A 25,580-nucleotide genomic window follows, 5' to 3' on the forward strand; every position below is an offset into this window, starting at 1 on the left:
GGGGGGGGGGGGGATGGGAAAGTGGGGCAAAGGGGATGTGGGGGCCTTTCTCTCCCTCACTCTTCTCCTGATTGTCGTTCTGGCAGTCGCTGCACCCTGTGGATCCGGGTCCTGCAGGATGACTCTCGTCTTGACGACAGCAGCCCTCCAGGGCAACCTTGCTATAGTTCCAGCCACCTCCGCACAGCCCCATCTCTGGGCTCTGGGCCCAGCACCTCCTTCTTTTGAAGGTCTATTCCCAGGGCTGGTGGCAGCTTCCTGCACTCACTAATCCTTGGATCACTTCCTCTTTCCCTGGCTTTTCAGCTCTTCCAACACCATTGTAAGGGTTCCCCACATTAAATTCCCTCTTCGAATAGCTGGCAAGCGCTCAGTTTGTCTCATTGGTCCTTGACTGATCCTTTGTTTGAAAACTGGCTCCACTAATATGTGAGAAATAGAACTCTGGACAAACTTCCTAACCTGCAGAACCTCTGTAGTCACCTGTAAAATGGAGATTTCAGATTTAGAGGTTGTGTGTGTCTAGAAGCTAACCGAGGGCTTGGCACGTAGTAGGTATTTAATGACTGGCAACTCTTCTTTATTCCAAGTCATTGAGGAAGAGAGTAAGGACCTCTCAAGGGAGGAAGCTGGTCTCTTTATTTTTCAACTCCTAGCAGGATGCCACTTAATAAAGTAAGTAAACTTAATAAACTCTCTCTTTCTATAGAGAGAGAGAGGGAGAGAGATTTCAGCTGAATGGGTTGGATGAATTGAGAGACCACCACTATCATTACAATAATTCTAGGATTTCTAAGAAAAGATTCAAAGAGAGTTTCTTGGATTTTCTAGTGCAATTCTATGGATAGTTTCACTTTGGAAGCCCATTTGACATGTTAATGGCCCTAAAGTCAACAAATGGAGAACACTGCAGGAACCTTGGGAAGGTCCTTAATTGAAACAGCATAAGTTGTGTCCTGTGCCCTGTCTGTCCGCCCCCCCCCAGCCCCCCAAAGTCTCTCTCTCTCTTTTGGTCCCTGTTTCCTTTCTTTCCCCAAACAAATTGAAAGCTGAATCCCTGAAGAGCTCCTAGTGGTCTTGGCTGCACCCCTCGTGCACACAGACATTGCCTGCCTCAGAACTCTTAAAGGAGTGGCCAGATGCTGCTTGCTTTGGGGAGGGGAATTGGAAGCTTTCATTAGTCACACTTGCTAAAAGTGTAAAACCTCTGGTGGGCTTGTCGAACATGGAGAAATCTCTACATGTAAATATTTATGGATTAGGAATCAAATATTAAATATTTACTTCAGCTTCTTGGAATTATAAATGATTTAATAAAACCTATGGGGAGTTGGAATGGCTTTGGTTCAGAACCAACCCATATATTTAATTGTTTCCCCAACCCGCATCCACTCCCTTCTGACATAACAGCATGAGAGAGCATGGGATGCCCATGGAAAAGAAAGAGACCTTGGCTTTGAAGTTGGGTTTGGTTCATTCTTTTCATTTTCCCTTCTGTACTACAGGGGATGTGTTCCAGAGTAGGCATTCCTACAGGCCTGCGAGGGTGAAAACTCCACCCTTCGGGGCTGTGTTTCTCACTTGTACCACGTAGCACAACCCCTTGGAGGGAGGGTCACCAAAAAAACACAGGTGCCATTGCCCTCCCAGTGACCCAGTGAGTGGGCATCTCCACAGGGAGGGCCCAGCGCCTGCATGTGTCAGAGGCTCGAAGTAAAGAACACGAGAGGTGTCTCTGAGGCTACTCATGGGAGAACCTTGACAAAGACTTTGCAGTAAGACAGGGTCTGATCTGCATCTCATCTCTGCTGATGAACAGCTGCGTGCCTTGGAGAAAACCCTCCCTCTCTCCACTTCAGTGTCCTCATCTTTATAGCAGACATTAATGTACCTCTGTGTACTAGTTTCGTGAGGCTGCTATAAGAAATTGACCACAAATTGGTGGCCAAAAACAAACAAACAAACAAGCAAACCCCACCAAACCAGAAAGTCACTCTCTCACAGTTCTGGAAGATGAAAGTCCAAAATTTAGGTGCCAGCAGGGTTGCTCTCCTTGCAAAAGCTCCAGAGGAGAATCTGTTTCTTGCCTCTTTGAACTTCTCGTGTCTGCTAGTTGTTGTTGTTTTTTGTTTTTTGTTTTTTTTTTTTTTTTGGTTTGTGGCCACGTCTCTCTTTCTGTTCTGTCTTCACATAGCCTTCTCTTCTGTGTGTGTCTTGTAAGCACACTTGTCATTATATGTAGGACCCATCAAATGATCCAGGATGATCTCCTTATCTGGAGATCCTTAACTTAATTATGTCTACAAAGATCTGTTCCCTCCCCCCCTCAAATAAGGCCATATTGGCAGGATCCACAGATGAGGACACGACAGTATCTTTTCAGGGCTACCACTTAGCCCACTATAGCATCTCAAGGGCTGATGGTGGTGTCACTGACAACAGCTCTCATCGGTTGGTACCCAGGCCATAAGTTTACTTTAGAACAAGTCTACTTAGTGGAGTTGATGTAGATGATTCAAATTATACACCCATGTGTCTGGGACATAGTAACGATTCTTAAAGAGTAGCTTCTTTTTTTTTTTTTTTTTTTTAAGATTTTATTTATTTATTTGACAGAGAGAGACACAGCCAGTGAGAGAAGGAACAGAAGCAGGGGAAGTGGGAAAGGAAGGAGCAGGCTCCCAGCGGAGCAGGGAGCCTGATGCGGGGCTCGATCCCAGGACCCTGGGATCACGCCCTGGGTCAAAGGCAGCCGCTTAACGTCTGAGCCACCCAGGCGCCCCAAACAGTAGCTTCTTTTATTAACATTTACAAGGTATTTACACATATTACTCATCATTTATTTGAACACTTATCCCTTCATTCACTATCCGTTCATGTGAACAACAGTTTACTGAGTATCTGTCTATTATGGGCCAGTCACTAGCCAGGTCCTGAGGTTATAAAATATGTATGTCTTGAGACATGAACTGGAGGTGAAGATAAACAGTGAAACGACTATAGTCCAGTGTGAGCAGCACCTCAGTGGATGTATTTGCCTGGCATTCGAGGAGCCATAAATGTACCCAGGAGATGAGAGAAGGCTTCACAGAAGAGGTGCCGCTCAAGCTAGATCATACAAGTTGAAAAGGAGTAAACAAAAGGGAGATATGCAGGCACTACCTGAGATGCTCGATGTATTCAAGCATCAGAAATCGTAGGGTTTTGGGGGAATGGTGAGAAATTTAGGGTCCTGGAGCCACAGGGTTCGCGTAGGGGATCGGTGGAAGTGAGATAGCTGTAGGAAACAGAAGCCGGCTTTTATTTAATGCCCACAAAGGGAAAATATTATAATCCCATTTTACTGGGAAAGAAAGAGAAATTAACTTGCCCAGCCTTCTGCTCCCCCTTTCAGATAGCAATAAGCGGATATCCCGCAATGCTCTTCTTCCATGGTCTGCAGGTGCTGCTTTGCTTGTTTCTTATTCCTCCTGTATTGGAAGCCCTTTGATTTCTAGGAGACATGCCTTGTGCTTAGTGTGTGCCCCTGGTCTGCCTTATGCCTGGCGCCCAACAGGCATCGAGCAAATCTTTGCTAACTGAGTTTTATCACAGGAGAAATTCTGGCGTCAAGCAGGAGAGCTAGAGAAAATTCTTTCTGAAGTCCTCTCTGACCTCACGCTCCTAGATTGAGTTTGCTTACATGGGAGGCTGAGATTTTCTTTTGGAGTCAAAATACACGGATACCACCCGAAACCTATTGTTACTTATTTCTCTGGGGGCAGGGGAGTATTTCCACACACAGCCCGCCTGCCGTCTGCCACATGCTTTTTTATTGGTTTACATGGTTACATCTATTTACATTTGCCGTCCACATGACTGCTGCTTTTTCATAATTCATAGAAACGTCGCACAAAATTAATCTACAGTGAGAACTCGAACTTGACTAAAGCCAAAAGCCTTGCCTGCGAATGTCTTTGTTGCTGACAGCATATCCATTGGAGCTCTTTTCAGTGTTGCGTAAGTTCCAAATTCTCCTTTAAGGAGAGCCAGATTGAGGAAATCATTAATCTCTGACAGTTGTGTAGATATAATTAAAGATATATGAATTTAAAAATACCTGCTATCTCAAATTACTTCCTAAAAGAACAGGGAGGGGGAGAGAGAGTTCTATTTAAAATGTCAGATACAGACGCATTAGGCTGGGTAGTCAAAGCACTGTATGTCTGTCACTCATGAAAACTGACAATTAGGTCCATAAATAGATTTTACAGGCTTCCACACAAGAACGCACATCCTGCACATCTCAGCCGCATAAAGATGAGGAGCGCGGATGGCAGCCGCTGACTCACGGGAAGGGAGCAGAGATTGGGAGGTGGTGCTGAATGAGACTTTTGGAGCAAATCCACGGTGCCTGGGGGCTGGGTGTGGGGCTCGTGGGAGGAGTGGGGCTCACCGCGGTGGGAGAAGGGCGTAGCATCCCGTCATGGCTCTGCCGCAAAGCACCCACCTGAACTCTGGCCAGTCTCCTCATCTCCCCAAGTGCGGGTCCATTTGCCTATCTGCAAAATGAAATAAGTAGCAACAGTCGCAGCTCTTCCTACTTGCATCGGTTGTCAGGAGGATCAGATGAGGTTGGAGGAAAATGGAAAAGACCATACATATGTAAGCTGTTGATTTGTCACTACTGAGATTGCTATTGGTGATATTGACCACTGAGATATTTAAATATACACCAGGAAGAGACAGCGTAGGTGATCAGAAAGCACGTTAAGACTACATCAGGGAATCACAGAGGAATGCCCAAGAGTTAAAGCTGAACTTTGCCTCATCTTTGATAGCAGGAAATCCAGCCCGGTGAGCAAGAGCCTGGGAGGTGATGGGGACAGGGCTGGAGGTAGATCCATCACAAGACCTGCTCTCGAGGTCTAAGCTCCTTGCTTTGGGGTCCTCGCTCTAGAGATTCAACCTTGTTCAAGGCGCTTGGCATCTCTGACCCTCAGTCTCCCTCTCCACAAAATAGGGCTCATGATTCTATAATTCTCCATAGAACTGATGTAAAATCAGCTCAAATCACAAATAAGCATATGGAAGTTGGGATGCCAGTGTGACGTTTATGATTGAAAATACGATCATGATCACATTCGAAAGGGTCAGAGGCAGGTTCAGGTACCCATCCTGTCTTCTGTTATTCATTCATCCATGCATTTATCTTATTCAATAATCCTTTTTAATTTACTTATTATGCTTCTTGTTTATTATTTGTCTTCCGTTGATGGAGTGTTCCATGTAGGCAGGAATTTTTGAGTGTGTTTTGTTTATTGAAATGTCCCAGGTGCCTAGAAGAGCTACCAGGCCCTAGTAAGTGAACAGTAGATATTTAGTGAATTAAGTGTGTTGTAGTTTAGGCATTATGATGGGAACGGGTACTCTGGTGCAGCAGAGAAAAGACTCTTTTCGTCCAAGAGTTCATAGTTTGGGGGTCTAGAGCGGGGACATATGAACCGATGGGTCTAATGCAGAATGCTAAGTGCAGCGTGCTCATACAGAAGATGTGCTCTCCAGCTCTTTTATAATGGGTAGAAGAGGGCATTCTCCCAGGCCGGGATCAGCTGAGGTTGAGGTGCTCTCAGGGAGCCGGTGTTCCTGACAGCTGCATTTGGCCCGTTGTGGTGTAGGGCAGCAACCATGGTATTGGAACGAGGTACACTTGAGTTTAAATGCAGATCCCACCCACCATCACACAACTGTGACCTTGAGTGACAGAATCACTTTGAGTCCCCTTTTCTTCTCTTGAAAAACATTGTGAAGATTCAATAAGATAAGAAATGTAAAACAAACAAACAAACAAAAAACCCCATTGACACAAAGCTGGCTCTCCCTGAATGGCTTCCAGGCCACCCACCATTCCTTTGCTTTTCTCTCCAAACCCGGAATGCAGCTTTTTCAGGTATTTCACCTGTGACATACAGTTTTTCTCTTTGTCCCCCATACTACCCGTGAGGTCTAGCATCTTATTCCTTCTGCTGTGGCTGCTCCCACTGTTCCTACTTCTCCTAGAACACCCCCACCACTACTGCCATTGCTCCTGCCTCTGCCCTGTCCTCAGCTTCCCCTGTGAGCACCCCCTGTGTGCACTGCTGTGATTACCTCCTCCCATCCCTGCCATGCTCTGCTCTTGTTAAGGAGCACTTACTAGTCTAGGTATTGCACGAAGCATTTTATATTAATCATTTCATTTAATCTTCACAGCAGTTGAGGGAAAAAAGTGTTATCCTCTCATTTGGCAGGCGATGAGCCTTAGACTCAATGGGTTCACTCATTTCCCAGGTCACAGTGCTCTTGGGGGATGGATGCCAGCGAGAGCCACTCCTAGTCTGTGATCTCCTTGAAGGAGAAAAGGCCCTCACACCCGCACATGTGTGGAGCTCACAAAATTCTTACTGCCTGGACCAGGGCACCATGTTCAAGTCTGTGGTGTTCTGAGACACCTGGGAGGTGGTACCCGTATTTCTAGGATCAGGGAGCACGTCTCAGGGACCTCCCCTCTTAGACTCTGGCTGGGAGCATAGGTGTGAGAGTGGGGTGCTCCTGCCTGCTGCAGCCAGAGGAAGAGGCTCTGGGATCCCCTCGATCCCATTTTACATTATGGGTTCAGTACCTTACAAAGGGGGGAGCCTAGCCCCTGTGGTCAGACTAGATGCAAATGAATCTCTTAGAGATGCAAATGACTTTCTTACAAAAAGCTCTGGGTAAGAACTGAAAGGATACGCGACTAAAACCTCTGACTACTGAAAAAAAAAGGAAGAAGAAAAAATTCCTTTGGGGACTTGCCAGCCAATTAGTAATGGCTGTCCTCCTTGGTGGCCAGCCTGCAGATGTGGGCAAACCTGTGGGTTTGGTGCTCAGTCTTCCTCCTCAGGGCCAGCTCTGGGGAGAAGCATCTGGGGCAGGAACACAGGCCCTGGGCCCAGAGGTTCTTAATCACATGTAACAGTGTTGCTAAGAGTTTCCCAAGAGAAACAAAACTTCTCTTGGACTGCTTGCCTAATGATTGTATCTGATGTGATTCCTGTCCAACAGGCTTGCTTCAAATGTGGTTCTGCCACATCAAGCTGTGTGACCGTGGGTAAGTCATTTAACCTGTCTGGGCCTCAGTTTCCTCATTGGTGTGGTGGGAATAATAATGTTCAGTGACAAGAGTGGTCGTGAGTATTGACAAATACAAGCTGCCTGTTGAACAACTTCTCAGTCCTGCCAGCTACATACATACTTTTCTCCCCTCTCTGATAGTCATTCCTAGATTCTGTCTGTTTTAATGGTTCCTTCCTCTGTTTACTGGCTGAAAACTAACTCCCACCCCCAAATCCTTCTCTCTTCCTCTTTCAACCAGTAAACCCCCTTGAGGATAGTGGTGTGCCTCTTTGATTTCCATTTGCTCAATGTAGGAACTAGATAGGTGAGAGATGGCCAATGAATGAGTGACTGTAGCTGTCCCTGTAATCCCATACATAAAGACCATTCAGTTTGGAAAAGTATTTTTAATGCTCACTCATTATGTAATTTGCATAACCATCTGTGATAATATTACCATTTTGCAGGGGAGGGAGTTGAAGTTTCCTGAGGTAGGCGTGGCTTGTCCAAGGTCACCCTGCTGATACCTGGTATGGCTCACACTTCATTCACTAGTCAGCAAGTGTTCATCAGGCACTTCCTGGTGCCCAGTGATCCAGGTGGTGCCTTTCTTATTTTCTTCCTTCTTCATGGCTTCCCCAGGGCAGCCAGATTCTTGCTGTGACCAACACTTCAGAGAGCAGTTCTGGCTGCTTGGGATCCACTATAACAGACAGGGGCCACTACCTTCATGGAACTGATGTTCTGTCAGTGGAAGCAGAGAGCAGACATAAATAGCACATTTGCTAAATAAGTAAATTATTGAGAATCTTTAAAGGTGATCCCCGATATGGGGGGTGGGGAAAGGAAGAGGCTCTAAGACCTTTGGAAGGACTCTTCCTCCTCTAGCATCTCTTATTAGAAAAATTATGTTACTTAGTCATTCAGTGTGTCCCTCTCCACACTTTGAGAAAATACATGCCAGGTCCCCAAGGATTTCAAGATGAAGAATTCAGTCTCTAGGCTGATTGTGTTTCTTGCAGAGGCGGGGGTGGCAGGTAGAGGCTGGAGCAAGCTACCAGAGGACCAGAGTTTACCAGTGTGTATGAACTGATGGGGGGGGAGGGTAGGAGTAGTAATCATAAATACAGCTAACAGTTATTAAGCACTTACTACACACGAGGCACTGATCCAAATCCTTTATACATAGCAACTCCTTGAATCCTCACAATAAGTCCTTCTGAGAGTTCTTATCACGGCCCTATTTCATGGAGGGGGAGACTGTGGCACAGAGAGGTTAATAACTTGCCCAAGGTCACACAGCAGAAGATGGCAGAGCAAGCATATGAGCCCACGGTGGTTGTTTCTTGGCTCTTTTAACATGCTACCATGCTGCAGGGTAGAAACCAGCCCCCTCTAACTAAAGGAGCTGTCATGGTGTGGCCTGAAAACTGCCAGGGTCCTACTGATCATACAGGCCACAGAGTGATGGGGACAGGTGTACAGTGAAATCAGTGTGAATGTGAGAAAAACCAAGAACACTGGACACCTCGAATCATACTTTTGGCCTATACTTCCCTGTGCCTTGGTTTCCATATCTGCACCATGGAAGGGGATTGGCTTAGAGGATCACGTAGAGGCCCTTTGCTGGGCTGTGGAGCCTCAGGAACTGTGAGGGCTGTGCCATTTCGTTGACTCTGGACCCTCAGGTCCTAAGCCCTGAATGCAAACCAAATTAACTTTGAACTGTGGCTCTCCCTTTTGCAAGGGGAGGGCGGATGGCTTGAATAAATAGCTTACCTTGAAGAGTTTGAACCTCAGTTTCATCATCTGTTAGACGGGTGAGCCAAAAGAGCCCCAGCCACAGGGTTATTATGAAGATGAAATGAGGTCATTTGTGCATCCTCTGTACTGTACTGCCTGGCTCCCAGGCCCTGGTGGCTCAATCTCTGAGGACCAACTGCCGCAAGACAGCAATTAGCAGCGGGAAGAGTTTCTCTTAAAACTGGCTAATAGTTTCTTTACTACTTCTTGCACATTGGTTTTATTCTGACCCAAGTAAATTATAAATTATAGCACCTTCCCATGTGTGCCATTTACTCTTGCTCTGCTCTGCCTCTGCTCATTGGGAGCTAGCAGGGCCTCAAACCTGTTAGAACTTTCCCCTGGCCTCTCACCCTTAGGTCTATGTACGTGTCATTTGCTCAGCCTAGAATGTTCTGTGTCTCTCAAAGACAACTTAGTCCAGCTGCTCATTCTGCAATCAGATGCCCGGCTAACCCCAGTTGAATTAGTAACTTTGTTCTTTCCTCTCCTAGGGTATTCTGCTTCCTTCCCTATAGTCTTCATTTCACTGTGTTTTAATCACCTCTTTACTGCTTTGCCTCTTGTCTAAACTGTGAATCTCCTGAGAACAAGGACTGGGTCTGTGTTCATTATCTCCGCAGCCAGTGCTTAATATATTTTGTTAGCTTGAATGGTTCATGAACCGAAAAAGGTCACACAGGGGCCTGGATGCAAAGAGCACCCTACACGGTGAAGGCAGAGACCAAAGGATGGAAAGGTGGCACAGGGAGTTTTGACTTTAGCATCTATTATACAACAGCTAAATGTGTACCATCGTCCAGATGTCAATTATCTGTGTTGTGTCGCTCTCCGAGGTGCTGAATCAGAACCATCTCATTAATCCTCACAAACATCTTCCAAGGAAGTGAGAAAGTAGAATTCATTTTTTGTAGCATGAGAAAATGAGACATCAAAGGTGCTGAACCTGCACATTCGGAGGTTGATATAGTTCGCTCCCTAGCTCCTAGGGAGTCAGTACAGAATACACCCTCCTCACCATGCCTGCACCTCCCCTTCTCTCCCTGACATCCTTCTGACATGTCTCCCCCACTCCCACCCCACCTCCCACCTTCCCACTCCCATCTATTTAGGACTCGCTGTGTCACATTCAGGTTTACGAATGATTTTAGTAGTGGAGAGTGAGCAAATCCAGTCGAACAATTTAACCAGATTCAAAAGGATTTGGATCATTTGCGTAATTGGGCTAGCCGATGGCAAATGTAGTTCAAAGTACAAAAATGTAGAATAATTACAAGGGGAGAAAGCAGTGTGTTTATGGATGAGGAAAGTGATTTGGGAGAAAAGCTCATCGAAATCATTACCTCAGTGTGTTAGAAGGACAAACAGCACAGCTCTGGGTAACAGAGGCAGAGCACATAGAGTGCCCCGATGACTCCTTGGCTGGTTGGAATGCAGGAGAGAGGACCTGTCTGTCTTCCAGAAGTAAGAAAGGAAACGGTTGGCGGGGAGAAGTTTCTGGGGAGGATAATGATTGGCCGGGTAGAAAAGCCATCATGGTCACTTTATGGACTCACATTTCTCCTGCTTCCATCTTACCTGTGGCCCCTTGGTGAGAATCTGTTTCCCCCTGAACCTCACTTTCCCTTGCTGTAACATGGGCAGACTGGTGCATATCTTCCTGTTGCACTGAAGAATTTATGAGATCATGGATATGAAAAATGCATGCAACTTGTTTGGAAACCCATGAAATTCACTCTTATGAGTACTTATTCTATGTTCACAATGCCCCTTCCCCAAATCCAGTGTTTTTAATGAATGGAAATTGGAAAGGGGTTGTTTGCTAGTGTGAAAGGCTAAATGATGACCCCTCTCCCCGCAAATATCCTTGTCCTAATCCCCAGAGCCTGTGAATGTTATCTTAAATGGGATATGGCAGATGTGATTAAATTAGGGATCTTGAGATGCAGAGATTATCCTGGATTATTGAGGTGGGGCCTAAATGTTGTTACAAATGTCCTTTTAAGAGGAAGACTGAGGGCTCTTTGACATAGAAGAAGGAGACTGGAGTGGTGTGGCCACGAGCCAAGGAGTTCCAGCAGCCAACAGAAGCTAGGAGTGGCAAGAATAGGATTCCCTCCCTCCAGAGCCTCTGGAGGGAGCAGAGCTTTGCTGTTAACTTTGATTTTGGCCCAGTGAAACTGACTTTAGACTTCTGGCTTCCAGAATGCTAAGAGGATAAATTTCGGGTGTATTAAGACACCTGAAGTTTGAAATACTGTATTACCACAACCACAGGAAACTAGTACAAGGAGAAAGAGCATTTGTCCAATACGGAAGAGATCTGGGTGAAGTCCAGGCTCTGGTTTTCCCTTCTGTGGAATCCTAGGTCATCTTTCTTGACCTCTGATTCTTTGTCTTTAAAATGGAATAATAATAGTATATTCCTTTGTATGGATTATTGGGAAGGTGTAAAAGAGATAATGCATGTACCCCATCCACCACAGATATATTTAAGGAAAAAAAAAGCTACCCCATCCACCACAGATATATTTAAGGAAAAAAAAAAAAAAGCTAGGCATAGTTTTAAGTTTTGAATCAAGCAATATTTAGTCAGCACTCAGAATTCCAGAGAAGCTGACAAGGCACAATTTTGGAGAATGGAGGTAACACTCAGTATTTAGGGAGGCAGCCAGGAATGTTGGTGACACCTGGGCAATTTGTCTTTAGGAGGCAGGACAGTAGCCACCAAAAAGGGGCTCAAGTCTGGCCCCTGCCCTAGAGAAGCTTGGGGTTCTAGGAAAGGCAATCCAGCAGAACCTAAGAGCTAACACCATGACTGAGAGAGGAGGATATCTCAGGTTAGGAAAACAGGATTTGGGGCAAAGAAGTCATCCTGGGGATGCCTGATCCCAGGTCTGATTGCCAGTGAAGAAAACTCAGGTGAGACTGCTGGGCCCAGATCCTAGGGTTCTAAGGACATGGTAATGCCAAGCCCTAAGATTCTGGATTCACTGCTATAAATTCTGTCTCCATCAGAGTGGGTCCAGTCCAGGAACAGCGGCTGCTAGGATGTCAGGGGTTACTGAAGGCTGCTTTAGAAATTAGGCCACCTAGTCAAGGAAGTCTGAGCTGAACCTAGGTGTTTCCGAGGTACTTTTCAGAATCTGAAAAGACCGATGACATCTAGAAAGTTGAGTGCTAGATGGGTACAAATAAGTAGCTCCAGCTAAAAGAATGTGGATAGAGTCAGGGCCTGATGGACCCTTTGTGTGTACGAGTGTGGTGCTGGCTATGGCACAGGGAGGCTCTGATGGATAAATATGGAAAATGAAGACCAGAAAGATTGAGCAACTTGCTTAAGGACTTGGCATGTTAAGGACAGAACTGGACATAGAAACTTTGTCCTTTGCCAGATTTTTAAACTGATCAAATATGACTCTTTTGTAAGGTCTTATGACTCTTTGCTCTTGAATTTAGAGAGATTTGTTCAGAATCTTGTCTCTTGTAATCAGTATCCAACATTTAATAACTTTTGTGCTCTCTGATTATATGGCAAGTTTTTGACCATCGTTTAAGGAAAGAATGTTCAGGGAGAAAGGGAGGATTCAGGAATAAAAAGTAATTAAACATAATAAGTCTCTTGAGATTAGCCATTAATTTGGATGAGAAATGTAAAATTGCCTTTAAAGTAATAAGGGATAATATCGAGTGATTGTAATATCCAGCATGGGAGGTAACATGCTGATAACATTGCACAAGGCAGGATAATACATGTGGCAGTCCCCTGATTTTTGTAGAATTAATGATGTTGGTTTCATTTCACTGCTGATTTAAGATACACATTTCATAAATGGCACATTAACGCAAATGTATCAAAATTGCACCTAAAGAGCTGAATAGCCAGGAAATGGCAGCTGCTTGAACACAGCAGTTTTATGATATCTTAGATTTAATGCTTTATCAGTAGATATTTACAACTGTTTATTTTAATGCCTTGAAATGCCAGTTCATCAGAATTATTGGAAATATTTTGAGAGGGAGTTGTGAGTATGCTGGGGTAACATTCTGATATCGTCGGTAAACTGAAGAGACCAGAATACTCTTAAAAGACTTGGTACTTTTTTTTTTAACGGAAGAGCTGGATGTTACTTGTCATGCTAGAAGTGCTGTGTTGTTTGGGTTTCATAGAATATATGTCTATAAAGTATATAATAAGGTGAGTTAAGATAGTTTCATAAGCAGGTTTGACTCAGACTTTATTAACTCAATGAATTAGTATAATGGGACCTGCTTCTGACAAACAGGGTTCTTGGAAAAGCAGGGTGATTGTCCAGGTGAACCTGTTTCCAGGGAAAAAGCATCTACTCATTCATTCATTTATTCGCTTCTTCGTTCATTCATGTTATTTCATTTATCCATTCATCACTTGTTTACTGAGCACCTACTATGTGCCAGGTACTGTTTTGAGTGTTGGGACTTGTTAGTTTTAAAAAAGTAGTCTCTTACATTCTATGCTATGGAAATAAGATACAGTATAGTGTGCCGTAAGTTTTTTTTTTTTAAAGTAGTTAAGTACTTGACAGTATGCTTAGGATCTAAGTGAAAAAAGCAGAATGAGAGTTTCTGTTTTTAGTTTTATCTCGGTGTATGTATTTGAGAAGGGTAGAAGAATTAATGATTGCAGTAAAGTACCCCAATATTTAGTGTGTATGTCTCGGATTTTGCAGATTAAGCATACATTTTGTTTTCATTTCCGTCTTTACATTAGTTTCCCACAATAAATATTCATGGCTTAGCAAGAAAAGAAAAGGAAATAAGTAACCAGTGTGGGTACTGATCTCACACCTGAGCAGCGTGGGTGAGTCCAGGGTTTTTAGGAGGTTAACTACGTTACAGAGAAAACGGTGTGCAAAACAGTAATCTACTTGGATGCTTTGTTCATCATCCTGAATTTGTCCTTTTAAAGCCAAGAAGTCTTCTCTCTTGTTTGGCATATTTCCCCCCCTAGCCAGAGCAATGATTTCTGACATGATTAAGGGATTTCGTGCTAGTGAGGGATGATTAAAAAAACAGCCGCTTTTGGTAATTGATTATTGTGTGTGTGTTACCCCTAATGATACTGTCTGAAGGATGAAATATCTTTTCTCCATTTTCCAAAGCAGCCTCAGCAACCCCTGGTGACACTGGGTTTTCCTTGCTGACTTTGATTACTCTGCGCCGAGGCTCCTGTTCCGAGTCTGGGTGTGCTTCACCCCCCGTGAAAGGACCCAGCTGATGAACTCGCCCACGAGAGCACCCTGAGCTAGTCATGGAATTTGGAAACCATTAGAAAGCTGGGCGATTTCATTATGCATTCACTTGAAATAATCCCGGGACTGCTTTCAGTGACATGGTTCCTTCAGCAAATAAAGATAAGCCAAATCCCTGGGCACTCAAAGAAGGAGAAGATTCTCTAAATTAATTCCAGGCTCAAATAATTCAGTAGTATTTGTAATATTCTGTGCATAAATTGGCAATTTGCTAGAGAGATCAGGAAATGATAAAGGCTTTCTTTCCCCTCCCCCTTCTCATCTTAACAACTGCTGAGGCAGCTATTGGGATAAAAGAAATGTTTTATCCTTAATAAATGTTCTATCAGGTAATGCACTGATTAAGGGTGTCCAAACATGGTGCCCCCCCCTTCAAAACAGTTATTTTTCATCAGAGAAACTGAAGTATATGCAGAATGGAAGATGGTCTTAATATGTTTTTCAACATATGAAAGATTTATATGAAGAATAAATACATTAACAACATCAAGAAATACAGAAATAAGAGTGCTGACTTCCAGGGTTTCTTCTTTTCATTTTAAAAGTGTTTCACTTGTTTTGTGGTTTTGAAAGATCGCTTGCGCTTACGTACTGATGATATCACATCTTAAATCCAAATTGTAGTATGTCTGGTGTCTCTCTCCCCCTTCTCATCCGCAAGGCCATTTGTCGGATTTGGGCTCATACTGGGGAATCCTGTTCCAAACACAGGAACCAGATAAAGATAAAATACCCTTATGTTCCTGGCCATGCTGGGCTGTGGTTTAACGCGAAGGCTGGAATCAGGCTGCCTCCTCCCAGCCCTTCATGCCCTGGAGACCTACTTGAGTCAAAATGAGGTCTGTAGAGCTGAAAGCCACCCAGCCAGTCACAGAGATGAGGACAGTGGCTGCTTCCCGTCCTCTCTGTGTTTCCTCTGCTAACATGCACAAGGACAGGGCTTGCCTTGGTTGGCCTCACACCAGTGTGCTCACTCCCCTCTTGCAGATCCAGGAGCAGAAGAACCCCAAATAGACTCCAATCCTCACAGCTGTTCCCAGTCTCAAGAATCTGATAACTCACTCCTCTTCATAAGGGAAGCAGCTACAGTAGGGAGGGAGGAAAGAGCTGATGCCACCTCCCATTGTTTGAAAGAGACGAGGGTCTCCATTTTATGTGGGCTCCCAGCCTCCTCCCTTCAGACTCAATCCGGCCATCCATCTGCCTGGCCCTTGGCTGTCTGATTTCATCTGCCTAAAACACGAAACTGGTCCCGCCACTGTTCTGCTTTCCAGTCTTTCAGGTTAGCTTGGTTTTAAGCTCCTTAGTGATATGCCTACCATCTGCTCCCCTATTTCATAGCCATACCCCAGTGCTAGTCAGTTATTTGTTGATGGGGCCTGAAACAGAGTCTGCTCTCTCTCAGCCCTGATCCTTTGCCTCTAATACAAGCCCCCATTCTCCTGGTTAGGGTGCCCTTTAGCTCAGTGACCAAAGCATCTGTATTACTCATCACAGCGTTTTTCCACTTGGTGTGTGTATTTCTCCATGTCTTCAGTTAGACATGTGAGACCTCATATTTGGCACGTAGTAGGTACTTGTGAAGTTTTGGTTGGTTACATCAATGAATGAACATTTGGAAAAAATAGAACAATAAGCCTTCCACTGAGTCCATCTGAAAGAAGGTTGTCAACATGATTTTTAGGTTTATTTTGCCTTTTTGTTTTCATGGAAATAAAAATTTCTTAATGTAATTTTTCACCATTTTAAAGATATCTTTAAAATAGCCATGAGGTTTATTATGATTATCAATGGAAACAAATAGAATAAGAGCCCTCACCTCATCTAAGGTCCTTCATGGTAAGCTACTTGAGTTCTTCATCCAGCACTTAGAGTGCAGGGACTGGTTTTACTCAGCTGAAATTTTATCCACCCTGCCACAGAATCACATAGGGGACTGTGGGCCATGGGCCAGATTTGCACTGATAATTAGTCAGTGGTGGAGGAAAGTTTTTTTTTTTGTTGTTGTTGTTGTTGTTTTAAAGTATAAAGTTTTTTTAAAGTATAAAGGACAAATGAATGTATCTTTACATTAGGTATAAATGGAATTTCCCCCTATTATAAATTTACTCTTTTAAGTGATAGAGAACCCTTCTTTGAAGTCTTGACCTTTCTGATACTGGGGAACAATGGCTGTGATGTGATTATCCTTAAGGACTTAAAGGGAAAGCAAGGCTGCTTGAGGTGCGCCTCGCTTTTCATCTCGTCCCCTGGCTCTTCATCCCTTCTTGGGCCTGTGGTCTAGGAGGTTTCCATGGGGCCTCCAAATTGCAGGGCTCCAAGGACCGAGGTCCTTCCCTAGTAGAGCCTCTGCATCAGCCTGCCCCTCCCAAATCTTCTGATCACTCAGAATTCCAGCATTTTCTGTTTCTGAAATCATTGTCTCCAAACAAAGAAAGAAAACTTCTCTCAGCAGGTTTCGTTTGGAAGAAAAGGGTTTCAGGGTCCAGAAGAAAAACACTTCCTTTTTATTTCAATAAGTCAGTTAAAAGGGAAGATTTTTTTTTTATTCTTTTGCTTTGCTTTCTGTTGAAACTGATCTGTTAAAAGTCCTGAAATGAGAAAATCCAGGGGACAGCGTTTATAAGCACTTGCCTAATGATATCTCTTTTTGTCTCCTCAAGAGTGTGTTTACACTTCTTACTGGCCGTTTCAGCGTTCTTGAGGTCAGTCATTGGCTATATAAAGCGCTAAACCTTTAGATTCTTCATTTATAAAATTATTCAGCTCTAGCAGGCTAGGTAGTTTTAAAACGTTGGTCTAAAGGAGCCATCTGGTTCTAAGATGAAGCTGTGTACCTTCTCAGAAAATATTCCATCAGTCTTGCCATTTCAATAGCTTCTAAGGACACTTGATTAATAGTGAGATCAAGGCAATATGGTAGGTGGCTTCTTAGGAATGGCCATGTAAGCTGGCAACCCCAGAGCCATTCTTTTTCTTCTTGCAACAAGACCTTTCACTTCCAAAGATGTTTCAAGTTTGCACAGACAGTTGACTGTTGAAGCTAGCATATTCTAGCAACGGTCATTCACGTTGGTAAGATTTGGTGTCGTTCTTTGGTGGCCCATAGTGACTTATGGCCAACTACACATCTCAAGGTCTTCATTTATAAATAATACATGATTTTTTTCCGGAAACTCAATGATACCACATTTTATTATTCCAACCACCTAATGCTATCCCTTCCCTTGGCTCCCCACACATACACAACGTCACCACACGCACAACTTCTGAACTCTGATATGGTGAGGAAAAAAAAATGAACTTTGAAACTAGAAAGACCCACATTTAAATCCTGGTCCTGAAAAATGCTGTCTGGATGACTTTAGTCAAATTACCTCACCTCTGTGAGTCTTAGATTTCTCATCTGTAAAATGAGGAAGAGAAGTATTCTCCTTAAAGGGATTGCATGAAATTATGCATATTAAAGCACTTAGTAATTTATTGGGATAAAAATTTAAATAAATATATTTACTAAAATAATGAGTTAGTGAAGAACTGTTGGCTGGTGCATGAATCTTAGCTGTGGGCCCAATATTCTATAATGATGAGCAAGTACAAGTTACAAAAAGCTATGGATTCTAACTAGAATGTAAGGAAATGGAAAATCTTGGAAAGATTTGCTGGAATGAGTCTGTTTTAAGTGAACTTTATTGGAACATAGCTTTTTAGGCTGTGCAATAGGAAAGTCTTAGACCTCTCTGAGTTTTCCCTTAAAAGATTTTAAAATATGGTAAAAGGAAGAAGATAAATATTATAGTTTTTAATATATTTTCTGGTCTCCCCCTAGGTCTTGACCTCCATATATAGGTACTTCCTTTGTTTTACATAATTTTATTCCTAAATAGTTGTAGCCTGAGTACAAAAGATATTAAAAGTTTATTGATGAAATAATTACCCTACCAAACGTAGACAGATTGGTGTTCTGCCAGTTTGAGGTGAGGAGCTAACATTTGTCTCCATGAGAAATTCTTGCAAACCACATGGTCCATGGCAATGAATTTGATTTATCGGAACAAGGGCATGGATCTAGTTCAGCTCTGCTACCAACTAGTTCTGTGGTCTTGTGCAAGCACTTTTATTTAATCGGGCTTTGACTTCTTACTTTCCAGTTGAGTTCAGGACAACAAAAGTTTCCATATTATTGTGTGTCAGTCCTGATTCTGGGCACTGAGACCTAAAGGTAAATAAAGTAAAGGCAAATATCTGTACATTCCTAATTGTAATATGACAAATGCAAAAAAGAAAATTAATGCAAGGTAGGCAGAGTAAGATATGTTTTAATCTGTAAAACATAGATTATCAGACTAGTGCAAATAGAAGAGGAAATGCCTGGGCAGAATTTTGAATGGAGCTAGAAGTTGTCAGATGCAGAATGTTGAGTTGTTGGAGGACGAAGTTGAAGGAGCACTGGGACATTCTGGGTAGAAGAATAATATGTGCAAAGTCAGGAAAAGGCATGGTGTATTTGAATCAAATTTTAAGTAGAACTATTTGGTTAAGAGCTTCATGAGAGTAGGGAATATGGTTTTATTCAGGGATATATTCCTAGCATAAGGCCTGGGACATGGTACTGGATAAACAAATAAATAATAGAATAAATAAATTGGCATAATAATAAAGATGGACATTTTTCTCTATATATCCAAGGTCCATATCAAAATTCAGTTACTATGTTCCTTTGATTATTTGTCTTATTTCCCCAGCTAGACCATAAGTTCTTTACCAGCAGCCTTCAGCAGACACTTGACCATTGAATAATTGATTCAAGGCTGAAGCACTGTTTGAAACCTTCATAGAAGGTCTGACCTGGCAGGGCCCACATCTAGGGATCACGAACTTAACATACCCGTCTTGTTTGAGGGACGGCAGAAATCAGGTGGGTTCATCCTGAGAATTATCCTGGGAAGTATGATAGTGAAGCCAACACAACATCTGCAAGAAACTCAGTTGGGTTTCCTAAGAAGGAAGAAAAGTGTTAGGGACTCGTCGGAGATTGAATAACATCCACGCACCATAATGAGGGTCTGAGCAGGTGTAGATACCTATGGTTAAAGAAAATCACAGCTTCTCTACAACCAGCACAACTGTGGGCATAGGGGACCTTCCTGCTTCATTATTCTGAGGAATAGCATTATCAGGGAATTGCAAAGACTTGAGCTTCAAAATCAATATGTGCTGAGAGTTACGCGGCAGGAAGGCCAGGAACTGTAATACTTTGAACACTGTTTTTATAGTCAATTTTGAGATGGTCCACGGATTCAAATTCAAGGACACGTTTTCAGCGCTGGCACTCGTTAGCTGATACTGTCATGCTTTTGTTCTTTTCTTTTCCTTTTTCTTTTCTTTCAGAAGTATTTAGTGAATATACACTATTTGCCGAGCACTGTTCTTGCTCTGTGGTGGTATTCGGTGCTGGGATCCTGTCCTAACGGAGGGTGCAGTTGTAATAGGGCAATTCTAGCCACTCTCATCCAAAATGTGTAATCATTCAAGAAAAATTGGAGTTAACTTCTTGCTCATGTAACCAGGCAGAGGAACTGCTTGGTAAGCATTTCTTTTCTGTGCGGTCTTTCAGGAACGCAGACTGAAGGAGGTTCCGCTATTTTCTAAAGGGAGGTCCAAGGGACCTTCCTGGGGCTGGTCTCCATTCCAGACGGTTAGAAGAGACAAAGGGAACACAAGAACATCCACAGGGGTCTTTATGGGCCACGTTCGAAGGTGGCACTCATCATTTCCACTTGGGTAGAACGTACCTACCACCTGCGACAGAGGCTGGGAAGCGTGGTCTGACTGCATGCCCGGGGATTTGGGAGGGTCCTGCAGTCTCTGCTGTTACAATCTACTACAGAGAATAAGTCAAGTTCAAAACTCTTGGCAATACAAGAGAAAGGAGAACCAGGGAGATTTATTGACTACGTGGTGATCAGTCCCTTGCTTTATACTTCCCCATGAATTAGAGCATTTTGTCCTCCAGGCAAAATTTCATGGGTTACCTATTATTATCCTCATTTTACAGAGGAAGAAACAGAGGCTCAGAGTGTTGTAAGGAACTTTTGACGGTGCTCATTTGAAGCCATAGGTGGAAAGTAAACAGAAGATTTGTAGTCCCCATGTCCCTAAATGGCAGGGAAGTTAATAGCGTTTTCACTGGTCAAAAGTAACAATGCAACAAATACTTCTCCAGACAGAGTTTTCAGCCGGAGATCATCGTTCTTGCTCTAGCTTGCTCTCTACCACGTTTTTGGTGATGTATGACTTCCCAAAGAAGTTTAGGTGGTGATAATCAGCTAGAAAGCATGGACCAAAGACTCATTGCTCCGTCATTTATTTGCACATCTATCCATCTTTCCTTCATTGGTCCATTCTTTTTTTTTTTTTTCTCAAACACATCTAATATTTACTATGCCCATTGAATGTGCCCAGTGCTGCGGTAGGTGTTTAGAATACAAAGAAAATATGGTGCCTTGCCTTTGGCAAGTTTACTGTCTAGTCATGGAATCAGACACGAAAATGGGTAATTAAAATGTTGTGAGGTTTTTTAGAGGCCGTGGGACAGAAAATGCAGTTGGACTAAGAAATGGGAGAACCAGCTCTGCCAGAGAACACAGTGCAGGAGAGGACCCAGAAAAAGGGAATAAACAGATTAGGGCAACTGGAAAGTTTTCCCAGGCTAAAGAAGCAGCAGGCAGAACATTCCAGGTTAAGGAGACAGCACAGATAAAGGAAAAAAGGAATTTGCAGATAGGATATATTTAAGATTGGTTAAAAAAAATAAGCCAAGTGGAAAGTGACTGTGGGGAATAGCAGGAAAGGTGGATGGGTTGGATCTCAATGTTTCAAGAAAGGCACTCCCCCAAAGCTGATGTCTTTTTCTTGTGCCTCCATGATAAGTTGTGCCCTGGGGGAGTTGTCAGGGTGGCTTTCTGGTATGGGGGAAGGCATCACTGACACTGTTAATGTCGTATGGTAGGCAGAGTCGGGGTCCAATCTGCCCCCAGTAAACCTCTCCGGAGGCCCAAGTGAGGACAGGAACCGAGCAAGGAGTATACTTGCAGGGCACCCAAAACCAGCCTGGTCCAGCAGCAAACTAGACATGCAAAATGGAAGTCTTGGGGGTCAGAGACTGGATAGATGCAAGGACGGAAGAGACTATGAGCAGCCGAGCAGGGGCAAGGGAGATGGGGAGCCTGGGCTTTGGTTTTAGACATGGTTGACTATCTCTTCCCCATTCCCCCACTTTCTTCCTTCCTCCCCCCAAAACATACACACACAGAAACAGAGAAAAAGAGAGATTGAGATTCTGGTTATTGGGAGCTTGCTGGACATTTAGAATTTGGTTCGCTTAGTCCTAAGAAAAAAGCCACAGCGTTGGGGGCAAAAAATGTTGGGTAAAGCTGCTGTGCACATGAGAGTTTATGAGAGAGATGCGCCATTACCCACTAATCCTCTATGGATTTTTTCCAAGTATATCTCAGTTGTTCTATTCGTTCACAGTGATGTCAGGGACTACTCATTACTACATCAAGCAAGGCAGCCTTTAAGAATGATTCAAATAAAAATAATAATAATAAACATGGAAGTATTGATTTGTCATGGCTGATCAGTCCTATCTTTTCCATTTAGCTAGTGGATAATTAGTGCCATTAGCAGGCTTGATGGCTCACACCTAAACTAGAGTCACTCCATTAAGGGGAGCCTCATAGCACCCACGTTGGGACTCTAGCAGCTGGCAACAACCCATTTCAAGTCCATTCAACAAGTATTTATTGAGTGTCTATTAAGTACATGAATCGTGCTCCCAGAATCACAGTGATCAAAGGATACCAATCTGAAATTGCCCTTCCTGGGATTTTTCCAGTTGGTTTATTATGCTTAGAACTGTGTCTCTGGGGGATAACAGATGAGACTGTCTAAAAACACAGTTCTGTTTAAAGGTGTTCCGAAATGCTTAGAGGGTGTTTTGTCTCTTTTATAAATGAAAAGCAGGTTAAAAGTTGCTTTAGGAAGTGGTCAGTGACCTTTAGTATTTGGTAAATATTAGGATTTTTAATAACAAGTGACTTCAAAAAGTGTGAAATGTGTTGGGAAAAAACTGAATTATGTAGAGAAGTACCTAAAAATTATAAAGCAACCAGCAGGAGGTTATACCTAGGCCCAAGGAATTATGTGTGTGTTGCTATTGTCCTTGTGTTGTGTTTAGTTTTGTCTTCCTCCTCTTTCTGGTTTGTTTGTATTTTTTTCCCTTGAGAAGTGAGAATAAGGAATGGAATGGCCAGTAGATTCTGAGATAGTGCCTGTTTCGAACATCTCCTTTAGAAACCCAGGCATCTCCTGTGATATATCTCCCCCCACCCCTCTGAAAGGGCCTTGGCACTTTCCCGCTCCAGGGGACTCTCTTTATCCCTTTATGTCTGTGCCCAAGGAAAATCCTTTATGATCCCTTCACCCAGAGTTAGAAGATTAAAGGCAGAAGAGAAGCACCTGAAAATACTTTTGTCACCGAGATGCTCTGAACCCCCAAAGAGGGGGAAAATCTGTAAAGATGCTTTTAACTCTTAGAAGAAGTTCTGGGTAACTCAGAGGTTTGCTTTCTCTAGGACCTTGGAGTCGGGTTTGTAAAATATGCCAAGCTCCTGCCTTTAACAATTTCATCCATAACTCTACAACCATTTACTTGTGTTATCTTTTCATAATTAGTACCAAGAAAACATAAACTAGCTCCCTCAAACTTAAGACTGTATGGTTTGTCACAACTCAAGCAGGCTCTTCTAGAGACGTTCTAGGACTTTACGATTGGGAAATACAAGAATTAGGAAATTATTTGACTGTGGCTGAAGGCATTAGCACTCAGTATGCATACAGCTCTGGGAAACCTGGGCTTCCCTTCAGCAGGTGTCAGAATGCAAAGGGATTGCTAATATGGTAGATTGGGCCTAGCAGCAGAAGGTATAAGTAATGGGTGTTTGATGCTCCACAGGTTAGAGGAATAAGCCCCATGGCATCTTTCCATGGCAAAACCCAGCCAAGAGCTCACAGTAAAGGAAGTTAAGGTTTTAATTCCCAGGATAGGATCTGGCTAGGGCTAGACTCGGCAGTCTCTGTATAAGTGGGTGGCATTCCCAGTCCAAATGAGAAACAGCGTACAGCCGCTAACCAACGTGGCTATATAGTCCTTGTGCACTGGCCAAGTCCACAGAAGACTAGGAACTCAGTTACTGTCCAGACCCCACTCTAAGCCCCACAGATACTAGGTGTATGGCAACATGATCAGTTCTAGGCCCTCACTGCCAGTGAGCCTCAAGATCGGTTTTCTGCTCTGGTTGATGGACTCGAGACTCAAAATACTGGAACTTAGCTGTTTCATGCAGAGGTCCTAGGTCTAGATTAGAGAGGGACTGGGGAAGGCAGGGTCAGGCTGACAAAGCCATACTGTGATAGAACAGTGTGTTTCTCAGTTCTTTATCCCCGTTCTTCCCCTTCCTCCAATTACGCTGAATATCTGTGTATCCCTTTTTGCCTGTTGTGTGGCAGAGATTGTGTTGATTGATAGTTGACAAGAAAAAGAAAAGCAGCCAAGTTCACTAATACGGTGCACTTACTGAGTGCCTAATCCGTGCCGGGTACCCAGTGTTTTGGATACCATGATGAATAAGGTATCTCTCCCACATTTCTGCATCCCACCTCCAAGTTTTCTTCCTTAGCATATCCACCCTGCTTATAGATGCATATGGAGTGCAGATACGTGCAAATGTAACCATTGTCCATTCTTTAATATACCCAGATGTGCAGAGCTGGGAAAATCCTCCCCAGGAATGCAAGAAGGGGAGAGGTCTGCATTTATCTTAAATAGGGCCCTTCCCAGAACAAGAGAAAATCCCAGAGGGAAGGTTGATATAATTAACCACGCATTAATAGTAAGAGTGGTCCTTGTGGTTTAATCACACAAGTTGAATCTGCAATAGTAAGCTCAATTTAATGACTAAAATTTTAATTTCCTTTGTAGTATCATATCCATCCTTCATTTTCCAAGCCCGTCCTCCTCACCTCATTCTAGCACGTGTTCATCGTTCTTGCTTTTTCATTAGTTACACCATCAAAATGGAGGCAGCATTGTCTGGCAGAAGCGACAGAGGGCGTACAGTCAGAGGACCTGAGTGTGAGTTTTGGTGCCTTCAACTATTTTGTGACTTTTGTCACCTTCCCATCCTCTGAGCCTTGGTTTTCTTCATGCATAATGTAGGGTTACTACTGCTGGCATTTTAGGATTGGTGTGTCCGGTCAGATGATGTGCGGAAACTGCATAAGATTTCAGCTGTTTTCTCTTAACCCCTAGCACCGTGTATGGCACATTGTAGCTGATCAGTTAATGCATGTGGTAAAACTGTGATTTAACCTTTGTGTTGTATGAGATTCCAATTTGCATTTTCGAGTGTATTGTTATTTATTACATTTCAATTTTTTTTTTAACGTCTTGTCTCCCTAATCAGATTCTCAACCCCTTATTGTGCCTTTTCACTATATTTGTTTTGTCCTCTTCGTTTTCCCCGTCCCAGGTCTTATCACAGCATAGGGATGTAAGAAATGCTCAGTAAATAGTAATATATTGTTTCTCATGTCTTGTCTAGCACCAATTAATAAATGCTTGTCATCAGTGTGTATAAAGACATTACTTCTGTGCTCAGTGCAGTTAGGGGGTGGGTACAGTGTGCCACAGACAAATGCAATCTAAAAATGAGTAACGGGTCGATTCAAAATAATCAGGGTCAAGAGACGAGTAAGCTTCTCAAGGATAAAGGCTGTTTCCTTTCGCATCTATGAATTCCTGGTGGAGGGACTGGCTCACAACGGGGGCTCCTTAAAAGTTTGTTGGTTGGATGGATGGATAAATTAATTAGTTAAGTGACAAATGACCTGACAGCCAATAAAAATCTTTGAGAATCAGAAGGCAGAGAATTTATTAGTGAAGTGGAATGTTTGCATTTTTATCTAAAGAAGATAATTGATCTGGGTTCTTTCAAAATGAAATAATCTTTTGGGTAAATAAATAAAAAGAAAAAAAGAAGAAACAAAAGTATAGTCCTCCAGGCAAGGAAAACAGAACAGGTGGACCATGTACTTTTCCTGAAATGCCTTCCTCCTTATAATTTTTTTATGTCAAAATCGAATCTGTTTTTCAAGATCTGTATATAATTCATCTTCACATTGACCCAAAGTGTTTTCCTTACACACGGTAGGTGACGACTTAGAGTAAATCTGGTTTTCAACTCTCATTCCACCTCTTGGAACCTATGTGTCTTCCAACAATTTGGATAATCTCTGAGCCTTTACTTC

At 43.1% G+C, this 25,580-nt stretch overlaps 1 protein-coding gene across 1 annotated transcript in view; it reads left to right on the top strand.

Moving 5' to 3' along the window:
* Positions 1 to 25,580, top strand: part of LOC121102090 (disabled homolog 1-like) — a 178,187-nt gene that overhangs the window by 59,978 nt on the left and 92,629 nt on the right. The gene's annotated exons all lie outside the window — the stretch shown is intronic.

Source organism: Ursus maritimus, unplaced genomic scaffold, assembly GCF_017311325.1.
Source record: "Ursus maritimus isolate PB19 unplaced genomic scaffold, ASM1731132v1 scaffold_12, whole genome shotgun sequence".
Classification (NCBI taxonomy): Eukaryota; Metazoa; Chordata; class Mammalia; order Carnivora; family Ursidae; genus Ursus; species Ursus maritimus.